The 13,011-nt window shown below is 39.0% G+C and overlaps 1 protein-coding gene across 2 annotated transcripts in view; it reads left to right on the forward strand.

Moving 5' to 3' along the window:
* The window catches only part of DPF3 (double PHD fingers 3), a 254,240-nt gene that overhangs the window by 113,902 nt on the left and 127,327 nt on the right, over positions 1–13,011 (forward strand). The gene's annotated exons all lie outside the window — the stretch shown is intronic.

Here is a 13,011-nt window from a genome sequence, read left to right on the forward strand (position 1 = left end):
CTTTGTTTATCCATTCACCTGTTGATGGACATTTGGATTTGTTTTCAGTTTTTGGCTATTGTAAATAAAGCTGCTATGAACATTTGTATACAAGTCTTTGTATGGACATATACTTTCATTTCTCCAGGGTAAAGTACCTGGGAGTGTAATGGCTAGATCATAAAGAAGGTGTATGTTTAACATTTTAAGATACTGCCAAGCTGTTTTACAAAGTGCTTGTACTATGTACATTCACTCCAACAATGTACTTGAGTTCCAGTTGCTCCATATTCTCATCAACACTTGGTATGTTCAGCTTTTTAAAGTTTTAGCCATTCTAACCGTTATATAGTGGTCTCTCATCGTGGTTACTTTGCATTTTGAGCATCTTTACATGTGCTTATTTGCCATCCATATATGGTCTTTGGTAAAGTGTTAAAATCCCCTGTTCATTTTAAAATTAAGTTTCTTGTTTTGTTATTATTAAAGTTTTATATATATTTATATTATATATATATTTTTATTATATATATTAAAAATATATATTTATATATTCTAGATACAAAACCTTTATCTGATACATGCTTTGCAAATATTTTCTCTCAGTTTGTGGCTTGTATTTTCATTGTCTTAATAGTATCTTCAAAGAACAGATATTTAAAATTTTAATTGTAGTTTATCAATTTTATATTTTATGAATTGTGATTTAGTTGTACCTAAGAAATTATTCCCTAACCCAGATCAAGTTTTTTTCCTTCTAGAAGTTTTATAATTGAGGTCTATGTTCCATTCTGAATTAATTTCTTAACATGGTGCAAGGTATGGATTATAATTTATTTTTTTGCAGATAAGATATCTAATTGTTCCAGAATACTTTGTTGAAAAGACAAGGCTTTCGTCACTGAATCGCTGTTTTGCCTTTGTCAAAAATTAGATGTCCACATTTATATGGGTCTGTTTCTGAACTCTCAATTCTGTTTCAATGATTTGTCTATATTAATATCTCATTGTGTTGATTATTGTAGTTTTATAATACATCTTGAAATCAGGTAGTGTTAACCCTCCAATTTTTTTTTTCTTTTTCCAAGATATTTTGGCTATTTTAGGTCCTTTGTAGTTCCACGTGAATTTAACATTCAGCCTGTCAATTTCTACAAAAAATCTGCTGGGATTTTGATTGGGATTGTGTGGAATCTATAGATCAATTTGGGGAAAATTGACAGTTCTTATTATTGAGTCTTCCAACTGACAAATGTAATGCATTTCCCCATTTATTAATGTCTTCTTTAATTTTTCCCATCAATACTTTTTATTTTTCAGTGTACAAGTCTTTCACATTTTTGTCAGATTTATCTCTAAGTCCTAAAGTTTTTGATACTATTATATATGGATTTTTAAAATTTTAATTTCTGATTTTTCTTGGCTAGTATACAGAAATACAATTAATTTTGTATATTTATCATGTGTCCTGCAACCTTGTTATACCCATTTGTCAGTTCTAGTAGCTTTCTGTAGGTTCTACAAGATTTTCTACATAGTTGATTGATTATGTTGTTAGTGAATTAAGAAAACTTTTCAATATAGAAGAGTTTTATTTTACTTGTCTATCGCACTGGTTAGAATGTCCAGTACAGTATTAAGTAAAAGTTGTGACAGTGAATATCCTTATGTTGTTTCTGATCTTTAGGTGAGAGCATTCATTATTTCATTATTAAGTATGATATTAGCTGTAGGTTTTTTGTAGTCGCTCTTTATCAGATTGAGGATGCTCCTATTTCTAGTTTGAGAGTTTTAAATCAGGAATGGATGATGGATTTTGTCAAGTGGTTTTTCTGAGTCTATTGAAATGATAAATGATTTTTCTTTTGTGGTTTGTTAATATGATGAGTCACACTGGCTGATTTTTGAATGTTAAACTAACATTGCATTTGTAGGACAAACGCTACTTTGTCATGATGTGTTATCCTTTTTACATTTTGTCATATTCACTTTGCAAAAGTTTCATTAGTTTCATAGATGTTTATGAGAGATATTGATATATAGTTTCTTGTGTCTTTATGGTTTGGATGAAAGGGTGATGTTGGCCTCATATAATGAGTTGGGAAGTATTCCCTCCTTTCATTTTTTTTGGGGGGGGAAGAATTTATGTAAAATTGATATTTCTTCCTTAAATGTTTTGAGCATTTATTAGTGAATCCATCTGGACTGGGCAGTTTTTCTGTGGGACTTTTTTTAACTACAACTTTAATTTTTAAAATAGATAGAGGGCTATTCAGGTCGTCCATTTGATCTTGAGCCTTGGTAGTTTGTGACTTACAAGGAATTTTTCCCTTTCATTTATCAAAATTAGTTGCACAAACTTGTTCATACTATCATTATCCTTTTAATGTCTATAGAATCTATGGTGAGATATCCTCTTTTATTCCTTATATTGGTAATTTGAATTTTATTTTTTACCTGACCAATGTGACTGGAGGTTTATCAATTTCATTGATCTTTTCAGAGAGATAGCTTTTGATATAATAGATTTTCTCAAATTTTTCCTTCCTATTTTGTAATTTCTTCTCTGATTTTTATTTTTCCTTTTTTCTGCTTACTATGGATTTAATTTGCTTTTCTCTTTCTTATTTCTTCAGGTACAAAACATTGATGTCATTGTTTTGAGATTTTTTTTCTTTTCTACTATAGGCACTTTTAAATATAATTTCCAAATACAAATACTACTTTAGCCTTATTTCACAAACTTTGACATTGTGCTTTCATTTTCATTCAATTTGCAATATTTTCTAATTTCCTTTTTGATTTCTTCTTTTACACATCGATTATTTAGAAGTGTGTTATTTAGTTTCCAAACATTTGGGGGATTTTCCAAAGATATGCCTGTTATTGCTTTCTAATTTAATTTCATATGGTCAGAGTATATTTTGTATGACTTGAATCTTTTTAAATTTCCTGAGACTTGTTTTGGCCCAGATGATAGTTTGTCTTGGATAAATATTCTCTTTGGTCTGGAAAAGAATGTATTTTCCTGTTGTTAGTTAGAATTTTCTGTAAATATCAATTAAATCAATTTATTTGATAGTGTTACTCAAATCTTCCAAATCTTTACTGATGTTTTTTGTCTATTTGTTCTATGAATTATCAAGAGAGAGTATTGAAATTTTTAACTATAATTGTGAGTTTGTCTATTTCTCCTTACAATTCTGTTAATCTTTGCTTCATATATTTTGAAGCTCTATTTGCATAACATTTAGGATTGTTATGGCCTCTTGATAAATTGATACCTCTCTGTCTCTACTAATAATCTTTATTCTGAAATCTACTTTCTCTGTTAGTAATATAGCCATACTAGCTTGCTTTTTTTTTAATTAGCTTCAACATGGTTTATCTTTTTTCATTCTTTTGATCTGCTTGGGTCTTTATGTTAAAAGATTTTTATTTTTTATAGACAGTATGTAGTTGTGTCTTGCTTTTTAATGTAATATAACAATCTGCTTTTTTAATTGGGGTGATTAGACCATTTACATTTAATGTGATTTTGTTATAGTTAGGTTTAAATTCATCATTTTGCTGTTTCCTATATATCCATCTGTTTGTTATCTTTTCCTTCATTTTCTTTTTTTGGGATTAGTAGAATTTTTAATGATTCCATTTTATTTCCTTTGTTGGCTCATAAATCTTTGTTTTGTTATTTTAGTGATTCCTTAGTATTTACAGTATGTATCTTTAACTAATTACAATTTACCTTCAAGTGATATTTTACTACTTTATGAATAGTATAAGAACTCCACAGTGGTATTGTGGTAAACAGAATAATGTCCTAACCCAAAGAGGTCCACATCTTAATCCTGGGAACCTATGAGTATGTTACCTACATGGCAATAAAGACTTTGCTGATATGATTAAGTTAAGGACCCTGAGATGGGGAGACTATTCTAGATTATCCAGATGGGTCCAATGTAATCATAAATGCCTGTATAAGAGGAAGGCAGGAGGGTCAGAGTCAGAGCAGAAGATGTGATAACAGAAGCAGAAGTTGAAGTGATGCAATAGAGGAAGGGGCCACAAGCCAAAGAATGTAGGTGGGCTCTGGAAGCCAGAAAAGGCATGAAATAGATTCTCCCTCAGAGTTTCCAGAAGGAATGCAATTCTGCTGACATCTTTAGTTCAGTGAGATTAATTTTGGACATCTGAGATGACAAGTTGATATTATTTTAAGCCTTTTGGTTTGTGGCAGTTTATTACAGCAGCCATAGGGAAATAATACAGTGTACTTTTATTTTTCCCTTAGTGACCTTTGTGTAATTGTTGCCATACATTTATTTCTACATAAGACATAAACTTCATACTACATTGTCACTATTTTTGTTTAGTCAATCTTAAAAAAAATTAAATAATAAGAAAAAAGACATTATATAATTACTCATATACTAAACCATTTCTGATGTTCTTCATTCCTTCGTGTAGATCCATATTTAGATCTGGTGTCACTTTCTTTCTAAAGGACTCCCTTTAACATTTATTATAGTGTAGGTCTGCTAATGATTAATTCTTCCAACTTTTGTATGTCTGAAAATATCTTTAGTTTGCCTTAGGCTTTTGAAAGATATTTTTTGCGGGGTATAGAATCTAGGTTGGCAAGTTTTTTCCCTTAGTATTGTAGTTGAACCACTGTTTTCTTGCTTGTATTATTTCTGATGAGAAATCATCCTTATCTTTGTTCTTCTATTTATAATATAGCTCCTTTCTCTAGCGGCTTTTAATATTTTCCCTTTGTCACTGTTTGGGCAATTTTGATTATAATATGCCTTGTTGTAGTTTTCTTTATGTTTCTTGAGCTTAGTTTTGTTGAGCTTCTTAGATCTGCAGGTTTGCAGTTTTCATCAAATTTTAAAAATTTCCAACCATTATTTCTACAGATATTCCCCCCTGCCTTTCTCTTTTGAGGATTCCAGTCACACATATATTTGGCTTTTTGAAGTTGTCCCACAGCTCACTATGTCATTTTTGTTTCTTAAAATTCTCTTTTTCCCATGGGTTTCATTTTGGATAGTTTTGATTGCTGTGTTTCCAAGTGTACTAATCTTTTATTCTGCAGTGTCTAATCTGACATTAATCCCATCCAGTATGTTTATTATCTCACACATTGTACTTTTCATTTCTATAAATTAAATTTGTTTTTTTAAAAAATCTTTTTACTTAATTTTTGAATATATGGAATACAAATGATAACTGTTTTAAGATTTTTGATGCTAATTCTTGCATCAGTGTCAGTTCTAGATTGGTTTTAATTGATTGGTTCCCCCCCCCCCCATTATAAGTCATATTTTCTACCTTCTTTACATGCCTTGTATTTTGAATTCTATGCCAGAGATTGTGAATTTTACCTTGCTGGGTGTATATATATTTTTTATTCCTATAAAGTTTCTGGACCTTTGTTTTAGGACCATCAAGTTACTTGGAAAACTCATTCTTTCTTGTTTTGCTTTTAAGATTTTTTAAGTAGAAGTGGAGCAATGCTTAGTTTAGGGCTAATTATTCTCCATTCGTGAGGCAAGGCCCTTCTCTGTACTCTACACAGTACTCCATGAATCATGAGGTGTTTGCACCTTGCTGGTGGGAACAGTCTATTCCCTGCCCCTTGTGCACACCAGGCACGGTTACCTCTATTCTTTCTTACCAGGTGGTTCTTTCCTCAGAATCAAGTAGTTTCCTCACAAGCATGCACTGATCAGTACTGGGCTGAATACACAAAAGGGACTCTGTGCATCTCAACAGTTCTTTCTCTGTGCAGTTGCTGGGCTCTACCTGTGTTCCCTCCTCCTTTTGTTACAATCTGTAGACTTTCTTAAGGCAGTAAGCTGGGCAGTCACAGGGCCCATCTTGTTTGTTTCTAGTGTCTCAGGGATCAATGTCCTTCATTGTGTGATGTCCAGTGTCTGGAATACTTTTGTTTCCTTTTTTTTTCTTCTCTTCTGGTTTCAGGTGGAAGGGTAAATCTGATCCTTGATCCTCCGTCTTAGCCAGAAGCAGATGGTTCCTTTTTAATTTTGATTTAGTTTTACTTTATAATCATAGAAAATATTTACATGGTCTAAAGTCAAATCTCTTATCCATAGAATATTCAGAGAGAGTCTAATTCTGTCTCTATCCTGTTACCCTATTTCTTTCCTCTTTCTATAGACAACTTCGTTTTCTTTTTCTTGTCACTATTATTTTGTTTTGCTTTCTGTAAGTTTTAAAAAATTTTAGTTTATCTTTACGTTAAAAAAATATGCAAACATACAATATACATATGTATATGTATGTATGTATCCCTAGTGGTTAGATAAATGATAGTATATTATACACACTATTTTCCACCTTGCTTGTTTCAGTTAACAATATATTCCATTGCAGTGTATACTTCTCTCTCTCTCTCTCTCTCTCTTGCTCTCTCTCTTTTTCTTTCTCATTTGCTCTTACTCTCACTCTCGCTCTTTTTCTCTTTCAGCAGCTTCACAATAGTCCATTGTGTGGATATACTATTGTTTATTCAACCAGGTCCCTGTAGATAGACATTGGATTGTTTCCAGTCTTTTTTCTGGTATTGAAAATACTATAGTGCATATACATTTTTGAATTTTTGCATGTGAATCTGTGATATAGATTCCTAGAAGTGGAATTGCTGGGTCAAAAAACAAATACATATACCATTTTGCTAGATATACCAAATTCTCCCTCATAGGGTCATGCCATTTTGCATTCTCACCGGTGGTGAATGAGATTGGTAGGCATATTGCTAACAGCAGAATATTTTAACAGTGCAGTAGAGTGCTTCACAGAAGGGTGAAAACTAGAATTATTGAAACAGAGGCCGGGGTAGAGGCTCTTGTCCGAGCTATTGGAGAGGCAATTTTTGTATCAGGTAAGAGTCAGACCCAATAACTTCTAAGCACCCTTCTCACATTATAATCCTATTGTATTTAAATAAACTTTTTTTGATGAATTTAGAAAGTATTTCCTGAGGGTTTATTTGATTCTCCATACATTTTATATGCCTTACTATAGTGTTTTTACGTGACCAGGATGCATTTCTCCATGAGCAGTTTTAGTTGGTGATGTGGTAAGAAATGAAAAATAAATTACACAAGACTTGGCTTGATGGGCAGGTAGGCTGGGAGCTCTTTTCCTGATACCCTTGGTGTGGGGAGCTATTTGTGGGGGGAGGGTAGGACTCTGGGTTTCAAGCCTGGAGTGTGTGGACCAGCAATGGGATGGCTCAGTGTGGAGTTAGATAGCTCAGTGGAGAGGTTTTGAGTTTGAGTGAGGGCTGTGGACTAAACTACCCTTATGAGCCGTATGATCCTGAGGCAGTTATTTAATCACTGTTAGCCTCACTGTCCCGTCCTTTAAATGTCTCATGATTGTCATGACAAGATAACAGTGAGTGTGAGGTGCTAGCCTATGGCAGAGAAAGAGCTCAGTAAATGTTAGCTATTGTTACTGTGTCAGCTTTAGAGTGTGAAGGGACCAATGAGGGGCTTGGGAGCCCCTGGGCCAGAAGAGAGGCAGGCAGCAGTCTGGATTCGAGGTCTACCTCACCAGGGCGTTCTTGGCACATGGGACACTGGAATCGAATCTTAGCAAGAGAGAAGCTCATGGAGAAGAATGGGAGAGGAGGCAGGAAGCGAATGGTTGGTGAGCCACATCGAGAGCCATACTGAGAATTATTGAAACAGAGGCCGGGGTAGAGGCTCTTGTCAATGTCTGAGATATTGGAGAGGCAATTTTTGTATCAGGTAAGAGTCAGACCCAATAACTTCTAAGCTCCCTCCTTACATTATAATCCTATTATTTTTAAATAAAATTCTTCTGATGAATTTAGAAAGTATTTCCTGGGGTGTGGTGCCAAGTGCTCAGGACTCTAGACTTTCAGGGAGGAGAAAAGGCACCGTGGCCTGGGATGGTTCAGGAATGCTTCAGTAAAAAGGTGGCCCAGGAAGTCAGGGCAGTTCTTAAATAGGCCCAGAAAAGACAGGAGGGTAGAGTACCAAGAAATGGCACGGTTATATCTAAGAGCTTGTGAAATACATCTTTCCCTCTCTTCAAGCCCTACCTAGGGGCTTGTTACTCATCCCCCAGCTCTGTAAAGTGGGTCCAAATTGGCATTTTCAACCACAAACATTAACGAAGCACCTATCACATGTTGGGCCCTGGGAATGATATATATATATGATTTGATCTAGTGCAAAGTACCCTATGTGGGAGATTTTCAAACCGCAACTGCCTTGGTGAACCTCTCAGATTGTGGTTCAGTAGGATTGGGTTGGGACCCAGGCATCTGCCCTTTTTAATAACTAATAATGCAGTTTTGATGCCCAGTCTGACTCGTGAGCAGGGATAGTCACTGCCTCTTTCTTCCAACTCCCATTTCCCTTTAGTTTTTTTTGCCTCCCAGTTGGCTCTCCTTCATACCCAAGTGGGTGGGTGGGATGGATAGTTGGGATGCAGATGATACCTTTCCACTTTGGGGACAGAAGGTAGACAAATTGGATTAAGTTACAGGAAGGTAGATTTTGATTCAATAGAAGGGTAGGACAGAACTCTATCATAGTAAGAATTGGCCAATAGTGGGAAGTCTGCCCTGTGAAGTAATGAGTTTTTCACTGCAAGGAGGGTTCATTGGCAGGTGTGGGTCCACCTCTCGGAGATGCTGCAGGGAGAGCCCTTCCCTTCACCGCTCAGCTCTGTTTGGGGGAAGAGGAAGTTATTACAGTTCATGGTTTCAAAGCTTGTTCCTATCCTGTATCATCTTTCCTTCTCTTTTCTATCCCATTTCATCTTCTGAATTCTTAATAGCTCTGCTGTATCTGTCAAAGATGCTCATGATACTAAGGATCCACCTGCTGAACTTGGGCAATGCTAGTAGCAGCCCGTTTGTCTGGAGTCTGCTGATCACACAGGCATCAAATCCATTGTGCTGAATTTTTTTTTATAGAACCAGCTCCCTCCTCCCCGCTAGCAAGTATGTGAGTTCCTGTGTGTGTGTGTGTGTGTGTGTGTGGTGTGCTTGTACATGAGGGAACTGTAACCGGAGTTGCAGCTCAAAGTAACAGAAAAGCAGTTTGCTTAGTGGGATATATGGACGGAAGGATAGCTGTGGCTTTGGTTCCCAGGGAGTCCTGATCTGCCCTCTGTCTCCCACCTTTCTTCCCCCCCCCATATCCTCCCAGCCCCAGGCTCATTCCGTCAGCTGCAGCTGTGACTTCATATTCCTCCTCCCTCTTCCCCGCTCCTCTATCTAACACACACACACACACACACACACACACACACACGAGCTTTGGTTCTGTGCCTCCTGTTCTAATGAGATAAACAACATAACTCTCATGGGGCTCTTTGCATCCCTCTGTAAGTGTAACTCCAGGGCTGAATGCACTGGCCCTATAGAGGCACCTTGGTGCCTGTCAGCCTAGGCAGGAGATCCGGGAAGGGGGCTGGAGCCCCCAGAGGGTTCTGGGGGCCGTGTGCTTGTCAAAGCAGACCTCAAAGGGAGGCCTGTTTTCCAGTGTTGTGGCTAAAACAGCAAAGAGCAGCATGGGCAGGTGGGCTGGGTGTGGAGTCCAGACTCATCCCAGTCAGCTAACTCATAGTAATGACTGACTGGCATTTGCGCAAGGCTCATGGTTATGAAGAGCTTTTTCTTGAATATAAGCGAATCCCATGACAGTCCTTGTAAGGTGGGTGTTACTAACCCCTTGTCTTGCAGGTGAGGAGACAGGCTCAGAAAGGTGTGATGTTTCTCAAGGTGACAGGGAATGGTGGTGTGAGGACTCATGTCCTCGTCTCTGCACTGTGGAGCTTCTCCAGTCCATCAGGGAAAGTGAACGAAGTAAAACCTGTCTCCTCTTGTGGACATTCGAGTTCCTTACTAAAATGGACCCTCCCAGGAGAGTGGGCGCGCAGCTACCAGCTGAGTGGCCTGAGGCAGCTTTCGTGCTGCTGACCAACAAGTGCAGTGACTGCGTTCTCCAGGGCAGAGGACCAGGAAAAATGTTGACAATTTTGACCTCTTGTCCCTTGGACCTTTTGAAAGTGCTGGTCTGGACCGGTTCGTTGTCTGTCACCTGTTTTAGGTCAGGTTGGAAATACCATGAAGCAGCCTCTGGGGCAGGAAGGAACCTAAGGCCCAGAGACTGCTGTGCTGGGCTGGGTTCTGCGTCCCTGTGGGTGTTTAGATGTGGGTAGATGAGTCTCCTGGAGCCAAGACTTCCTACCTTTCTGAGTCTCGTTGGGTTCTGGCTGAATTTATCTGATAAGTCTTTCTTTTTTTTTTAACAACTTATTTTTTTATTTTTTTATTTATTTTTAAGATTTTATTGGGGAAGGGGAACAGGACTTTACTGGGGAACAGTGTGTAATTCCAGGCCTTTTTTCCAAGTCAAGTTGCTGTCCCTTCAATCTTAGTTGTGGAGGGTGCCGTTCAGCTTCAAGTTGTTGTCCTTTCAGTCTTAGTTGTGGAGCGCGCAGCTCAGCTCCAGGTCCAGTTTCCATTGCTAGTTGCAGGGGGCACAACCCACCATCCCTTGCGGGAGTCGAACTGGCAGCCTTGTGATTGAGAGCCCACTGGCCCATGTGGGAATCCAACCGTTAGCCCTCAGAGTTAGGAGCATGGAGCTCCAACCGCCTGAGCCACCGGGCTGGCCCTGATAAGTATTTCTTGATGTGCTTGCCAGGCACTGTGGAAAAAGCACTGGGGATGCTCGAAATGGACATGGTTCCTGCCACCCTGGATCTTATGAAACCGGTGGGGGAGACAATCTAGTCAACAGGCCATTAATGACAACACCTTTGGGGAAACACAGGGGATCTTGGGATCCTACAGGAAAGGCCAGCCATTAAACCAGTCTTGGTACATTAGAGAGACCAGCCAGGCAGCAGCTAGATGATGCTTCGGCATCCAGAAGATTTTGGTCAGACATAAGGTTCTTAAAAGAATAATTGCCCAATTACCCCACCCACCTACATTTGGATTGGGAAGGTCTGGAATGAATTTTGGGTATTGATGTTATTAAGAAGTTCTTCAGGTGATTTTTGGTTTCAGCCTGGGTTAAGAACCACTAACCCAAGATGAGTGGGGATTGGTAGGACTAGTTCTGGGACATGGAGTTGCAAATCAGCCCTTGTACTTGGCCATCACGTGGATCCTGGGGCACGTCGGCCCATGAGGTGGCCAAAACTTTGGGAAGGAACCCAGAATTAGTGCATCCATTCAGGAATTACGGGGTCAGAGATGATATGTTCTTGGACTAAACCACAGCAGAAGTATCACACTGTTCCCAGTGATGCCTTCCCTCAGACATCACAACTGGAGCCCCCAGGGGAGGGAGAGCAGTCTTCCTTTATTTGATTCATTTGGTCTTCTGTAAAATCAGCAAAGTCTGGGTCTCAGAGCTCAGAGAGCTCAGTGTTTCAAGATCCTTCTACTGTGCAGAAGCCCATGAAATTATCATCAAAATCAAGCAATAAATATTGGATTGACTCCTGAATGTTCCCTCAGCTTATAACGCCTGAGACTTTTCTGGAACCTCTAGGCTCCATCATCACCCTTCATGGTTTCTAAGAATCAAAGGAAGAGTGGTAGGGACTTCCAACTTGTTCACAGCCTTGCAAGCTGTGGGAGCAGATTTGTCACTAAAAATAAAACTTAACTCATAAAAAGAATTAGAAAATTTTGGTTCCTTCAGTGCTAGAATAGTTGCTTCTGCTCTGGACCCAAACCAATGAATGGGGAATGGGTAGTGATGACTAGTAAAAATGAGAAATGAATGAATGGATACATAGCAATGACACTTGAGTTGATTTTCTCTGCAAAAGGCAAAAAAATGAAACCAGTTTCCCTCTTGACTTTTGAAGGCACCCCCAAATGCCAGACAGGTGGAAATAGTATCCTGTTGTTTTCTGAACCCTATGGTTCTAGGTTTAGGAAGTGACCCTCTCTCACGTGAGGCTACTTGCATCTAACAATTGTCATGTGTTACATTTATCTACAGAAGATTGAATTGTGACTTCAATGAAAGTAAAGCTGGAACATATTCATTCATTCAGCAGATGTTTACTTAGATGGTTGTATGTGTCAGATGCAGTTTTGGTTCTGGGGATTCTGATGGGAACAAGACAAAATCTCTATCCTCACCAGACTTTTCACTCTAGCAGGGGTGAATTGGTTGGCATGCTGGTTTATTTTGGGGTGAATCAGGCTGCTTTTTAGTCTGCATATCATTTAACCAGTCTTGAGCCCTTCTCACTCTCCCCTCAGCCTCTCCTCCTGCCTTTTTCTCTGGGAATAGAACTTGGACTAGTGTGGGGAGTCCATGTCCAACCAAGGCTGCTGGCTGCCACACTGTGGGTCAGAGGAGCCACAAGAGTTTTGCCTCATGAGCAAGAAGGCTCCTGATGAATTGCTGGGCATGACAGATGACGCTGGTGTGGAACTTTGGTGCCAAAGGCCAAATCTAGATGGAGACTCTTGTTGGGAGACAGTGTGGTGCATAAGCCCAATCACAGGTCTCCTGCCTATTTCTTTCCAGAAGGCCCAGTCAGATGGGCAAGGATAAATAGGTATGCTGGCTCTGCAGGCATGGAGTCTGGTCACCAGAGCAGGCTTATGTTTTGATGGAGGTTGCACAGCAGCTTCATCAAGCTTCCAACAGCTAACAATGGGTGGAGGAAACCAGTAGATAGACCTGGCTCCTCGATCCTCTTTACTTGTAATGTTTTTCAATCTAGGCTGCCCACAGATAGGCAGACTGAGTTCTGTTGCTTGACCTGGCCAGAGGGGCAGTCGGTGGGCAGTAGTAGCTAGAGAGCCACTGCTTTGGAAATGCTGTGGTGAGGTTGAATCTGGAGAGGTCTCTCTTGTGGTCTGCAGGTCCCTCTGATCTTCCCCAGGCCAGGAGAACAGAACTCGTTTTGGTAACAGTGATGGCTCTCTTTGGCATGGGCTTACTGAGACAGCATGGCGGAGCAGACAGAACGAGGGTCCTGGGG

This window comes from Rhinolophus sinicus, linkage group LG03 (genome assembly GCF_036562045.2).
Source record: "Rhinolophus sinicus isolate RSC01 linkage group LG03, ASM3656204v1, whole genome shotgun sequence".
In the NCBI taxonomy this organism is placed as follows: Eukaryota; Metazoa; Chordata; class Mammalia; order Chiroptera; family Rhinolophidae; genus Rhinolophus; species Rhinolophus sinicus.